Source organism: Drosophila suzukii, chromosome Y (assembly GCF_043229965.1).
Source record: "Drosophila suzukii chromosome Y, CBGP_Dsuzu_IsoJpt1.0, whole genome shotgun sequence".
Lineage (NCBI taxonomy): Eukaryota > Metazoa > Arthropoda > Insecta > Diptera > Drosophilidae > Drosophila > Drosophila suzukii.
The window spans coordinates 2820657-2835066 of record NC_092085.1 but is presented as its reverse complement, the minus strand read 5'-3'; positions in this window follow the sequence as shown (position 1 = coordinate 2835066).

Here is a 14410-nt window from a genome sequence, read left to right as displayed (position 1 = left end):
GCTTATTCGTAGCTACCCTGGAGAACCAGGGCGCTCGCTATCCGCAACCTGCGACCCGTTCGGTAGCCTTCAGCTCGGCGCCCTCAGAGCCATCCCACTAGCTCTTTGGCCGAAAAAAAAGGAACAAGTAAAATCCCGTGGGACTTCGAAAAATTTTCATTTGAATTTTCACTTGTGAAAATGCGGACATCCCATACAATTTACTATATGGAGCGTCACTTGTTCTTCACTTGTGCCGTCTTTCTATACCGTTCGTACTCGAGACATCCTCAACCGCCACCAACCAAAGATTATATTACTGTGGATTCCAGGTAACGACACATCAGACCTAGCAGCAAAAGAAGCTCACAACAAAAGAAGCCCACAGGTTATGGAATGCAACTATAACTTCACAGACACACAGTTATTCATTTAAAATACTTTCAAAAAACAAATGGAATCGATCTGATAAAACGCATCTGACCACTACAAATATGTCCACGAAAAGAAATGATCAATTAAAGATTACACCATCCCATCCGAAGACAACATCAACCGCAGAGATCTCACAAAATTCTTAAGACTACGTTTTGGACACTCAAGATACACCCATGAGCATGTTCTCAATAAACAACCCCCACCCCAGTGCGAGCACTGCGGTACGCGAAACAACGTGCGGCACTTTTTCCTCTCCATAAAGTCACCTGATGCCCTATCCCCAAAATCCACCAATATCGTCAGCGCCAATGATTTCATCAAGGCCATACGCTTATATAACAATATCTAAATTTTGTTAATAACTATATATAAATAAACTTTTGCAGAAAATATGTAAATAGCTTAAGGCCCAGTAGCTATAGCTAAATTAAGTGGTTGGTGGCAATTTGCAATTGTCCCAAAACCAGAATATAAATAAATAAATAAAAATTATTTCCAAGCTTAGGAGGTTATATGTTATAAAACCCCGAAGCTATAATTCAGCTGGCCTCCGTGCCCCGAAATATAAATACACCACCATTGGGGGCGATTTGAGTAATGTTTTGCGGACGCGTCCGCTCCACCCGGGGTCCCAGTCATGAACGCCACTGCACTTTAAATACTACCCCCACTTGGCACATTGCCGCCACTTGAGAGCCAAATTTTTGTAGGGTGTCCGTGTGAGAAATTCAAAACTTTTAGGTTGAGCAATTTAATAAGGGCCGTTCCAGGAATTTCTTTTCCGAAAGGCAAATAGGGCTTCCCACCCGGCCATGCAATTGTTTAATCACACGCACCGAACTAAGCCCTGGGTCGGGGGGATGGCAACCCCGTCACCGGGACGGCTGTTGACCCACTGGAATCGATGGTGGTGATGCAATGTCATCTTGGTCCCGCCGGAGCAGAAGTGCAATGGTCGTGTTGACACGGCGCCTTTGACGGCTGGCAGATATGCTTTATGGCAGGTATGACACCATTCCGGAATGCAGCCAAAGCGCACTCGGGTTTAATCGAATGGGGCGACTAATTGGGGTCGCCATGCGGGGGGTCGCGACCACTAATTAGCTCACATGTCGGTACACAAAGTCAAATGTTATAATGTAGACATTATTATGTAGACATTAAATTATTGTTGCCAAATATTGCACTTGAGTGTTTCCAGGCGCCAACATTGTTTACTCGGGATGGAGGATGTTTCCGCGCGTATGCCGGATAATGATAAGGATAACGAAGATAGCGATGCCGGGGAGGGAGGAAGTTGAAGAGTGCTCCTCGCTGTACCAGCTAAGCTCCGTGTGCTTCTGCGCGCTCCTTTTGTGTCGAGCGGATTTACTTTCAACCAGGATGGAGAAGTCACGAATCGAAACTCAAACAAAAGCCGGAGGAGACTTAGAAATGATGCAGCAGACTCTCTGTGGCACTGGGACATCAACATGTCGACACAGAAGGAAATCAATATGCACTTTGTGGAAGCTGGGATGTTGGGCGCGATGAATGTGGGCCGCGGGTGTGTTGTCTGTTAAGCGATTTTTAAATTGTTTGGCAACCGCGCTGCCAGCACTCACACTAATCGCATTAGCGAGCAGCAAAATAGTTTTAATACGAATAAATTACACATAATGTATCTATGTTTTAAGTTTTATTATAAATTTCAGCTTTTATTTTCTTTTCACTTTACTTATCTGCACAAGCTTCTAATTCAAAGTAACGGGGATTCTGTTCGGCAGTATGGCAACTCCACAATAGCAAATAGGTAATTTTTATATTTTTCTTAAATCAATAAAATGTTAAATTCTACCAAACCACTGGCTCGATTTCGATGAATTATACATTAAAATAATAGGGAAATAAATACCAATTAGGGGGTGCATACATATCACAATGAAAATTTGAAACATAAAAATATATATTTTTCAATACTTGGCGGCCAAAAGTATTCGATTGGCTCAATTAAGTGTTGTAGGTCGTAGCTTGGCACTTGGCGATATATCGATAAATACCTTTTCGTGGTAAATGTCTTGGCTGAATTTGCTTTCTCGCTGGTCTGGACAGTGTGACCGCGTGGCAAAAGCCATAATTGGAAATACTTGAATTTCTCGAAAACTGTGGGTTTGACTTGCCTGTAATTAACTCAGAAATTGGCTATAATGATGCCCCTTCGAATGCGATACCGTGCAAGTTGGCACAACATCTGTGAGAGTTGTATGAATTAATTAAAATTTGCATATATATTTTGATGGTTGATGTCACGGGTGCATACGATTTCTCGCTGGCCTGGACAGAGTGACCGCGTGGCAAAAGCCATAATTGAAAATACTTGAATTTCTCGAAAACTGTGGGTTTGAATTGCCTGTAATTTATTCAGAAATTAGCTAAAATGATGCCCCTTCGAATGCGATACCGTGCAAGTTGGCACAACCCCTGTGAGAGTTGTATGAATTAATATGCAAACTTTAGTTTGCATATATATTTTGATGGTTGATGTCACGGGTGCCTACGATTTCTCGCTGGCCTGGACAGTGTGACCGCGTGGCAAAAGCCATAATTGAAAATACTTGAATTTCTCGAAAACTGTGGATTTGAATTGCCTGTAATTTATTCAGAAATTAGCTAAAATGATGCCCCTTCTAATGCGATACCGTGCAAGTTGGCACAACCTCTGTGAAAGTTGTATAAAGTTATAGAAAGTTAGCGTCGAATGATTGTCATGGCTAAGCTGTTTACATTGTGGTTCATGTCTTAGTATCTAAAGGTTCAGTTTCTGGATTAAACGGTCTTTTATTAATCTTTTTAGCACCCCCAACTGTAAAGCAGTTTTCTCAAAATCTGTGGGTTTGATTTTGATAACATTTTCACAGAACACTCCTTAGATTATCCCCTATCTACCCATATACCGTGCATGTTGGCACAACTTCTAGGAGTGGAGCCGTGGTAATTTCATTTTTGCCCCCTTTTTTGTATGGGGAAAATCCGAGGTTGCGTCACTGTTAGGCTGTTTTCTCGAAAACTGTGGGTTTGATTTTAATGAAACTTTCAGAAAAGGAGCTTGAATTAACTCCCAATAGCTTGGCTTATCGTGCATATTGGCACAACCTCTGTGAGGGGAGCAGTTAAGAAAATTGTGGGGACACGATTTTTCAAATGCATTTTTGAAACATTAATAGACCTCGGATGTGTCTCAAACCTACCTAGATCGATAGATCTTTTCTTTCTTAACAATCTAGCATTTTAGATTTTTCGATTTGGTCCCCAAAAAGCGAGAAAATTTAAAAATAAAAAGGGCCCCCATGTTCCAAATTCCACCGTTCCACTTGACTAAATGTCCGTCAAATTAGCGTCGGCCTGTTAGCAACGAAAGTGGAACGGTGGAATTTGGAACATGGGGGCTCTTTTTATTTTTAAATTTTCTCGCTTTTTGGGGACCAAATCGAAAAATCTAAAATGCTAGATTGTTAAGAAAGAAAAGATCTATCGATCTAGGTAGGTTTGAGACACATCCGAGGTCTATTAATGTTTCAAAAATGCATTTGAAAAATCGTGTCCCCACAATTTTGTTAACTGCTCCCCTCACAGAGGTTGTGCCAATATGCACGATAAACCAAGCTATTAAGGGTTAATTCAAGCTCCTTGTCTGAAAGTTTCATCAAAATCAAACCCACAGTTTTCGATAAAATAGCCTAACAGTACCGCAACCTCGGATTTTCCCCATACAAAAAAGGGGGGCAAAAATGAAATTACCTACTGCTCCACTCCTAGAGGTTGTGCCAACATGCACGGTATATGGGTAGATAGGGGATAATCTAGGGACTGTTCTGTGAAAGTTTTATCAAAAACAAACCCACAGATTTTGAAAAAATTGCTTAACAGTTGGGGGTGTTAAAAAGGTTATTAAAAGGCCGTTTAATCCAGAAACGGAACCATTGGATACTAAGACATAAACCACAATGTAAACAGCTTAGCCATGACAATCATTCGACGCTAACTTTCTATAACTTTATACAGCTCTCACAGAGGTTGTGCCAACTTGCACGGTATCGCACTCGAAGGGGCATCATTAAAGCTAATTTCTAAATAAAATTCAGGCAATTCAAACCCACAGTTTTCGAGAAATTCAAGTATTTTCAATTATGGCTTTTGCCACGCGGTCACACTGTCCAGACCAGCGAGAAAGCAAATTCAGCCAAGACATTTACCACGAAAAGGTATTTATCGATATATCGCCAAGTGCCAAGCAACGACCTACAACACTTAATTGAGCCAATCGAATACTTTTGGCCGCCAAGTATTGAAAAATATATATTTTATGTTTCAAATTTTCATTGTGATATGTATGCACCCCCTAATTGGTATTTATTTCCCTATTATTTTAATGTATAATTCATCGAAATCGAGCCAGTGGTTTGGTAGAATTTAACATTTTATTGATTTAAGAAAAATATAAAAATTACCTATTTGCTATTGTGGAGTTGCCATACTGCCGAACAGAATCCCCGTTACTTTGAATTAGAAGCTCGTGCAGAGAAGTAAAGTGAAAAGAAAATAAAAGCTGAAATTTATAATAAAACTTAAAACATAGATACATCATGTGTAATTTATTCGTATTAAAACTATTTTGCTGCTCGCTAATGCGATTAGTGTGAGTGCTGGCAGCGCGGTTGCCAAACGATTTAAAAATCGCTTAACAGACAACACATCCGCGGCCCAGCTTCATCGCGCCCAACATCCCAGCTTCCACAAAGTGCATATCGATTTCCTTCTGTGTCGACATGTTGATGTCCCAGTGCCACAGAGAGTCTGCTGCATCATTTCTAAGTCTCCTCCCGCTTTTGTTTGAGTTTCGATTCGTGACTTCTCCATCCTGGTTGAAAGTAAATCCGCTCGACACAAAAGGAGCGCGCAGAAGCACACGGAGCATAGCTGGTACAGCGAGGAGCACTCTTCAACTTCCTCCCTCCCCGGCATCGCTATCTTCGTTATCCTTATCATTATCCGGCATACGCGCGGAAACATCGTCCACCCCGAGTAAACAATGTTGGCGCCTGGAAACACTCAAGTGCAATATTTGGCAACAATAACTTAATGTCTACATAAGGTTTTTTCGGATCGTGACTGCAACTCCAGTGGCGGCTTATCAATGTTTAACCAGAGCTGCATAACAGGCGCAGAGCTACAGCAATAAGCCCCGGAGGAGATACTGCTGAGAAGACTTGGATATTTTTGAGAAAAAATTTTTTTATTGGACGGAAGAGGCGAGCCCCAAGTGGTATGCATAGCCGAGGACATCGGGCAGGTGCTGAAATCCCATTCTCCCCCAACTAACATTCCGGGGATATGGCGACAAATCCGCTCTTAATTAATTAACATTTGACTTTGTGTACCGCCATGTGAGCTAATTAGAGGTCGCGACCCCCCGCATGGCGACCCCAATTAGTCGCCGCATTCGATTAAACCCGAGTGCGCTTCGGCTGCATTCCGGAATGGTGTCATACCTGCCATAAAGCATGTCTGCCAGCCGTCAAAGGCGCCGTGTCAACACGACCATTGCACTTCTGCTCCGGCGGGACCAAGATGACATTGCATCACCACCATCGATTCCAGTGGGTCAACAGCCGTCCCGGTGACGGGGTTGCCATCCCCCCGACCCAGGGCTTAGCTCGGTGCGTGTGATTAAACAATTGCATGGCCGGGTGGGAAGCCCTATTTGCCTTTCGGAAAAGAAATTCCTGGAACGGCCCTTATTAAATTGCTCAACCTAAAAGTTTTGAATTTCTCACACGGACCCCTACAACAATTTGGCTCTCAAGTGGCGGCAATGTGCCAAGTGGGGATATTATTTCAAGTGCAGTGGCGTTCATGACTGGGACCCCGGGTGGAGCGGACGCGTCCGCAAAACATTACTCAAATCGCCCCTAATGGTGGTGTATTTATATTTCGGGGCACGGAGGCCAGCTGAATTATAGCTTCGGGGTTTTATAACATATAACCTCCTAAGCTTGGAAATAATTTTTATTTATTTATTTATATTCTGGTTTTGGGACAATTGCAAATTGCCACCAACCACTTAATTTAGCTATAGCTACTGGGCCTTAAGCTATTTACATATTTTCTGCAAAAGTTTATTTATATATAGTTATTAACAACATTTAGATATTGTTATATAAGCGTATGGCCTTGATGAAATCATTGGCGCTGGCGATATTGGTGGATTTTGGGGATAGGGCATCAGGTGACTTTATGGAGAGGAAAAAGTGCCGCACGTTGTTTCGCGTACCGCAGTGCTCGCACTGGGGTGGGGGTTGTTTATTGAGAACATGCTCATGGGTGTATCTTGAGTGTCCAAAACGTAGTCTTAAGAATTTTGTGAGATCTCTGCGGTTGATGTTGTCTTCGGATGGGATGGTGTAATCTTTAATTGATCATTTCTTTTCGTTGACATATTTGCAGTGGTCAGATGCGTTTTGCCAGATCGATTCCATTTGTTTTTTTAAAGTATTTTTAATGAATAACTGTGTGTCTGTGAAGTTATAGTTGCATTTCATAACCTGTGGGCTTCTTTTGTTGTGAGCTTCTTTTGCTGCTAGGTCTGATGTGTCGTTACCTGGAATCCACAGTAATATAATCTTTGGTTGGTGGCGGTTGAGGATGTCTCGAGTACAACACGGTTATTGGTGTTGGTAACTAAAGTTACAGCCCTTCAGTTAAAAAAAAAAGTTTCACTTGTGAATCACCTTGTGAATCCCGTGGGACATGTCCTCTGGCACAAGTGAAGAACAAGTGACGCTCCATATAGTAAATTGTATGGGATGTCCGCATTTTCACAAGTGAAAATTCAAATGAAAATTTTTCGAAGTCCCACGGGATTTCACTTGTTCCTTTTTTTTCGGCCAAAGAGCTAGTGGGATGGCTCTGAGGGCGCCGAGCTGAAGGCTACCGAACGGGTCGCAGGTTGCGGATAGCGAGCGCCCTGGTTCTCCAGGGTAGCTACGAATAAGCGTGGAAGTTGGACACGGCCCGGCTACCACCAAGCCCCCAACACGAAGCGCAAATAAGTAGCCCCGGACAGTCAGCGGGTATCTGCGCCGTAGCAGTACCGACGTCGCGCTTGTGCTGCCGGCTCCGACAAATAGCTCACACACACCCCTGCCCACACGCTCTGTACCTACCTCTTCCCTACCCACACAACTCATCTCACCCCGGGCTGGACTAAGGTGTCACTCGTACCGTGCCGAGAGTCAATCTGGCTGGAAGCCCGAGTCATCAAACAACTCAGTCTCAAACGGTGAGCTCAGGCAAGTGGCGACCGCCTGTTCTAATTCAGCCTTACCCGGGTACGGCGGATCTCTGCCCGGGTGGAACTGTCCTTTCTCCGCAGCTCGTGGGAATTAACATGAAGAATTTAACAAATATAAAACTAAAAGACTGCACAAGACAAGAGCCCGACACTCTTATAAAGTCGGAAGTCGTAACCAACGACGAAAGAAAGAGCAAGATCACGGCTCTGACTACCCCAGTCCACGTGACGTCCACCCCTGCCAAGGCCAGCGAACAACGCAGCCGGCTAAGCCCAACTCGCCATAGCGACAAGCCCAAGCCTCCCACCAGCGTATGTGTGGCTATCTGATGTGTCGTTACCTGGAATCCACAGTAATATAATCTTTGGTTGGTGGCGGTTGAGGATGTCTCGAGTACGAACGGTATAGAAAGATTGGTTATTGGTGTTGGTAACTAAAGTTACAGCCCTTCAGTTCAAAAAAAAAGTTTCACTTGTGAATCACCTTGTGAATCCCGTGGGACATGTCCTCTTGCACAAGTGAAGAACAAGTGACGCTCCATATAGAAAATTGTATGGGATGTCCGCATTTTCACAAGTGAAAATTCAAATGAAAATTTTTCGAAGTCCCACGGGATTTCACTTGTTCCTTATACCCATTTTTCGTATGGCCTGTCACGTGCCGGTGACACGTCTCAAGTGAAATCACTTGTGAAAATAACATTTTTCCCATGAGTTTTCACTTATGAAATCACTTGCAAGTGACACGTCCCAAGTCAAATCACTTGTGAAAATGAGATTTTTTCCATGCGTTTTCACTTATGAAATCACTGGCAAGTGATACGTCCCAAGTGAAATCACTTGTGAAAATCAGATTTTTTCCATGAGTTTTCACTTATAGAATTTAAAATACATAAATTTGTATATACTTTTAAATATTTTCTGTTAAAGGACAATTATTTTTAGTAAGCCTAATTTTGTGTTACGTTAATTTGCTTTTTACATTGGTCATCGCCTTCCTTAAACCTTTGTCCGGGTCCTCCGAATCCTTGGCCAACGCTCCTGATAACGATCGTAACGAGTGATACACCAATCGAAAGGTATCGTAAAAACCAAAAAGATTGCATACCAAGACTTTCGAAATATAGATTTGTTTGGGAGAAAAGGCGGTGAAAGTGTAAAAGTAAAATTTTAGAAAATTGGAGCTGCTGGATACGGTGGGGCTAAAAACCCCCGGCTATTTAGCTAGTTTTATTCTTACTGGGAATAAGCGTCGAATGACACCTCATTTGTTGAAATGAATTTTAAAAGCAATTAAAACTTATACCAAAAGTACACCAAACTTTTATAAACTATATACTCATGTTTGTTAAATTAAGTTTAGTTCGACTTAACTTGTTTCCAGTCCATTTTTAAAGTACTTAGACCAGATAATAATAAGAAACAACACGATCCTTGAACGATCACATTTTCCCCAATTTCAAAGGCGACTCAACATACAAGCTCAAAGTGTCCCAACTTACAGACCTCCTAATTTTCCGACCTCTCCCCTAAAAATTAAAAAAATTACATGAATATTTTTTTTTATGTTATTTTCAGAAATAAAAATGTAAACGTGACCAAGGCTATAGAAGCCGCTTTAGAGCTAGGACTAATAGGGACGTCAGGCCGTTTGTCAGAAAACGAGTACCAAATAATTCTTACGTCTTTACGTAAAAATTTTTGTATTGCCAAAAGTGGATATTTTAAGCAAAAAAATGCTCCAAACAAATGGCAGAAACGAATTTTCCTAAATTACAAAAGAGTTTTAGAAAAGTTGAATTTAAAAAGAAAGACTTTTCTATTGGAAAATAAATCAGAGAAATCAGAAAATGAATTTCCTGAAGTTAGTGGTAGTGGCTTCCTGAATTGCAATCACTTCCGCTTGGAAAACACTACAGTGGTCTGGTAGGCGGAATGAGACTTTTAAGTCTAGTTCGGGGGAAAAGACTCCCCCACCTGTTTGGGAGTTAAGCTTGGAACCGTCAGTGTATATGTTGACGGCGTTTACGAATTTATGTGGGAGGTTGTCCCAGTCTGAACGGGTGGGTATATAAATTTTGTATCTTCTTTTGAAGTCGACTATGGGTGGGGCGTAGTCTGTATAACGTGGTAGGGGTGAATGCTTTGATAGGATATTGGAGTGACCCGTGGAGCCTGTTGTCCATGCCGCTGCTTCACGGAGCCTCAGCGCTGTGGCTGATGCCCAGCTTTTGGCAAGTAGGTCCAGGGGTTGGAGATCGAGAATTGTATTTAGTGCCTCAGTGGCGGTAGTGCGCAGCGCCCCACTGATGCAGAGCTCTGCGCCTCTTTGGATCTTGTGAAGGATCCGGAGGTTACAGTTTTTATCTAGAGAAGGCCACCAAACGATGTTTCCGTAGAGTAGAATGGGCCTGACTATTGCAGTATATAGCCAGTGAACTATCATGGGGGAGAAACCCCACTTCCTCCCCATGGCTTTTTTACAAGCGAAGAGGGCTATGGCCGCTTTGCGTGTGCGATCTAGGATGTTATCAGTCCAGAGGAGCTTTTTGTCAAGAATGACACCTAGGTACTTTGCTTGGTTGCTAAAGGTTAGGCGCGTTTGGTGTAGTTTTGGGGGAACTAGAATTGGTACCTTGTACTTCCTTGTAAAGAGAACTAGTTCGGTTTTTTCCGGGTTAACTCACAGTCCACAGCCAGCTGTCCACCGGGAGAGGGTGGATAGGGCTGTCTCCATTAGATTGCAAAGGGTTTGCGGGAATTTACCCTGCAGTAGGATAACCACGTCATCCGCGTAGGCTACCACTTTTGTGCCCGCCTCTTCTAGGAGTGAAAGCAGTTTGTTGACCACTAAAACCCATAGAAGAGGTGAGAGTACGCCCCCTTGGGGGGTTCCTCTACTGACGTTCCTGGTCGAGTGGGCCGGTCCCATAGTGAAGTGCACTACCCTGCTGGTTAGCATGGTGTGTATGAGTCCCACTATGGGCCACTCAATGCCCAGTTCAGTCAGAGCACAAGTAATCGCCGTTGGGGTGACGTTGTTAAAGGCGCCTTTTATGTCTAGAAACGCTACAAGAGAGTATTCCTTATTGCGGAAGCCTCGTTCTGTACTGTACACTAGAGAGTGGAGGGCGGTATCGGTTGACCTACCCTTACGGTACGCATGCTGTGCGTCAGAGAGTAGGCTATGGTCGATGGTTAGTCTGATATGGGTGTCGATTAGCCTTTCCAGGGTCTTCAACAAGAAGGAAGAGAGACTGATCGGGCGGAAGTCCTTTGGGTTGGTGTGGGAGGGCTTGCCGGCTTCGGTATAAAAATTACCTTAACGTCCAGCCACCTTGTTGGAATATGGTTTAGAGCAAGGCAGCCGTTGAAGATGGCTGTCAGCCAGGGAAGGGACATATCTAGTGTCCGTTGTAACTGAGCCGGGAAGAACCCATCTGGGCCAGGTGATTTGCAGGGCTTAAAAGAGTTGACAGCCCACTGAATGCGGCCAGGGTTTGAAATGTTGTCAATACTCTGGTCGTCTAAATTCTCCTCTATGTGGAGGTCCTCCACTACATGGGTGTTCTTAGGGAAGTGGGTGTCTAATAGTAGTTCAAGGGTTTCCTGAATGTTTTCCGTCCAGCTGTCAGCATTGGTTTTAAGATAGCCAATGGTCGCTGGAGCTTTAGCTAGAATTTTTCTGAGTCTGGATGCCTCCGCAGTAGATTCTATACCACTGCAGAAGTTAGCCCAGGCTCTTCGTTTTGATATTCTAATTTCCTTTTTGTATAGGCTTAGTTTTGTATGATATAAATTCCAGGAGGATTCGCTATTATTGTATTTAGCTTTATTGAAGTAAGTTCTACACTCTCTTTTAAGGTTCGCTAGGGTTGGGTTCCACAATGGGGGTTTGTTCTTTGTTTTGACTGTTCTACATTACATTGCCCTGGTACCACCCTGCATCTGTGCAATCGGGTGGCGGGCCTGGGTTTTCGTCCAGCACTTTCAAGGCCACTGATGCAAGGGCCCGTCTAACCAGACCCCATTGGTTTCTTGGGATCCTTCCGCCTTCAACGCTCTGGTCGATGACACCAATGATCTTCCGATCCTTTACCACTTCCGCAAAGGATCTCGACCATGTGCCGCGGTTGGTTACCTTAGCCTTCTTGCTCGCTGGTTGAGCTGACTCCATCGACCTCTCTCGCTTGTTGCTGTGGGTGGTGGTCATAGCGATGTCGAAGTCTGGGATAATTGCCTTTGCCCAGGCTATGTCCTCTTGGATTTTCAGGTAATCCAATTTCGATGTCTGATCCTCCCGTATCGGATTGGTGGCCAGCCGTTTGAGGATCCTAGAAGCCTTCCTTCTTTCAAGAGGTCCTGCCTGGTTAGGTGGTACCCTTTTAAACTCCTTTGCCCTGGTACTCACCACGAGACCGGCCTTAGCGCTACCCTCAGGTTGGAGTGGCTTGTTAGCCACACATACGCTGGTGGGAGGCTTGGGCTTGTCGCTATGGCGAGTTGGGCTTAGCCGGCTGCGTTGTTCGCTGGCCTTGGCAGGGGTGGACGTCTCGTGGACTGGGGTAGTCAGAGCCGTGATCTTGCTCTTTCTTTCGTCGTTGGTTACGACTTCCGACTTTATAAGAGTGTCGGGCTCTTGTCTTGTGCAGTCTTTTAATTTTATATTTGTTAAATTCTTCATGTTAATTCCCACGAGCTGCGGAGAAAGGACAGGTCCACCCGGGCAGAGATCCGCCGTACCCGGGTAAGGCTGAATTAGAACAGGCGGTCGCCACTTGCCTGAACTCACCGTTTGAGACTGAGTTGTTTGATGACTCGGGCTCCCAGCCAGATTGACTCTCGGCACGGTACGAGTGACACCTTAGTCCAGCCCGGGGTGAGATGAGTTGTGTGGGTAGGGAAGAGGTAGGTACAGAGCGTGTGGGCAGGGGTGTGTGTGAGCTATTTGTCGGAGGCGGCAGCACAAGCGCGACGTCGGTACTGCTACGGCGCAGATACCCGCTGACTGTCCGGGGCTACTTATTTGCGCTTCGTGTTGGGGGCTTGGTGGTAGCCGGGCCGTGTCCAACTTCCACGCTTATTCGTAGCTACCCTGGAGAACCAGGGCGCTCGCTATCCGCAACCTGCGACCCGTTCGGTAGCCTTCAGCTCGGCGCCCTCAGAGCCATCCCACTAGCTCTTTGGCCGAAAAAAAAAGGAACAAGTGAAATCCCGTGGGACTTCGAAAAATTTTCATTTGAATTTTCACTTGTGAAAATGCGGACATCACATACAATTTACTATATGGAGCGTCACTTGTTCTTCACTTGTGCAAGAGGACATGTCCCACGGGATTCACAAGGTGATTCACAAGTGAAACTTTTTTTTTTAACTGAAGGGCTGTAACTTTAGTTACCAACACCAATAACCAATCTTTCTATACCGTTCGTATTCGAGACATCCTCAACCGCCACCAACCAAAGATTATATTACTGTGGATTCCAGGTAACGACACATCAGACCTAGCAGCAAAAGAAGCTCACAACAAAAGAAGCCCACAGGTTATGGAATGCAACTATAACTTCACAGACACACAGTTATTCATTAAAAATACTTTCAAAAAACAAATGGAATCGATCTGGCAAAACGCATCTGACCACTACAAATATGTCAACAAAAAGAAATGATCAATTAAAGATTACACCATCCCATCCGAAGACAACATCAACCGCAGAGATCTCACAAAATTCTTAAGACTACGTTTTGGACACTCAAGATACACCCATGAGCATGTTCTCAATAAACAACCCCCACCCCAGTGCGAGCACTGCGGTACGCGAAACAACGTGCGGCACTTTCTCCTCTCCATAAAGTCACCTGATGCCCTATCCCCAAAATCCACCAATTGGCGCCAGCGCCAATGATTTCATCAAGGCCATACGCTTATATAACAATATCTAAATTTTGTTAATAACTATATATAAATAAACTTTTGCAGAAAATATGTAAATAGCTTAAGGCCCAGTAGCTATAGCTAAATTAAGTGGTTGGTGGCAATTTGCAATTGTCCCAAAACCAGAATATAAATAAATAAATAAAAATTATTTCCAAGCTTAGGAGGTTATATGTTATAAAACACCGAAGCTATAATTCAGCTGGCCTCCGTGCCCCGAAATATAAATACACCACCATTGGGGGCGATTTGAGTAATGTTTTGCGGACGCGTCCGCTCCACCCGGGGTCCCAGTCATGAACGCCACTGCACTTGAAATAATACCCCCACTTGGCACATTGCCGCCACTTGAGAGCCAAATTTTTGTAGGGTGTCCGTGTGAGAAATTCAAAACTTTTAGGTTGAGCAATTTAATAAGGGCCGTTCCAGGAATTTCTTTTCCGAAAGGCAAATAGGGCTTCCCACCCGGCCATGCAATTGTTTAATCACACGCACCGAACTAAGCCCTGGGTCGGGGGGATGGCAACCCCGTCACCGGGACGGCTGTTGACCCACTGGAATCGATGGTGGTGATGCAATGTCATCTTGGTCCCGCCGGAGCAGAAGTGCAATGGTCGTGTTGACACGGCGCCTTTTACGGCTGGCAGATATGCTTTATGGCAGGTATGACACCATTCCGGAATGCAGCCAAAGCGCACTCGGGTTTAATAGAATGGGGCGACTAATTG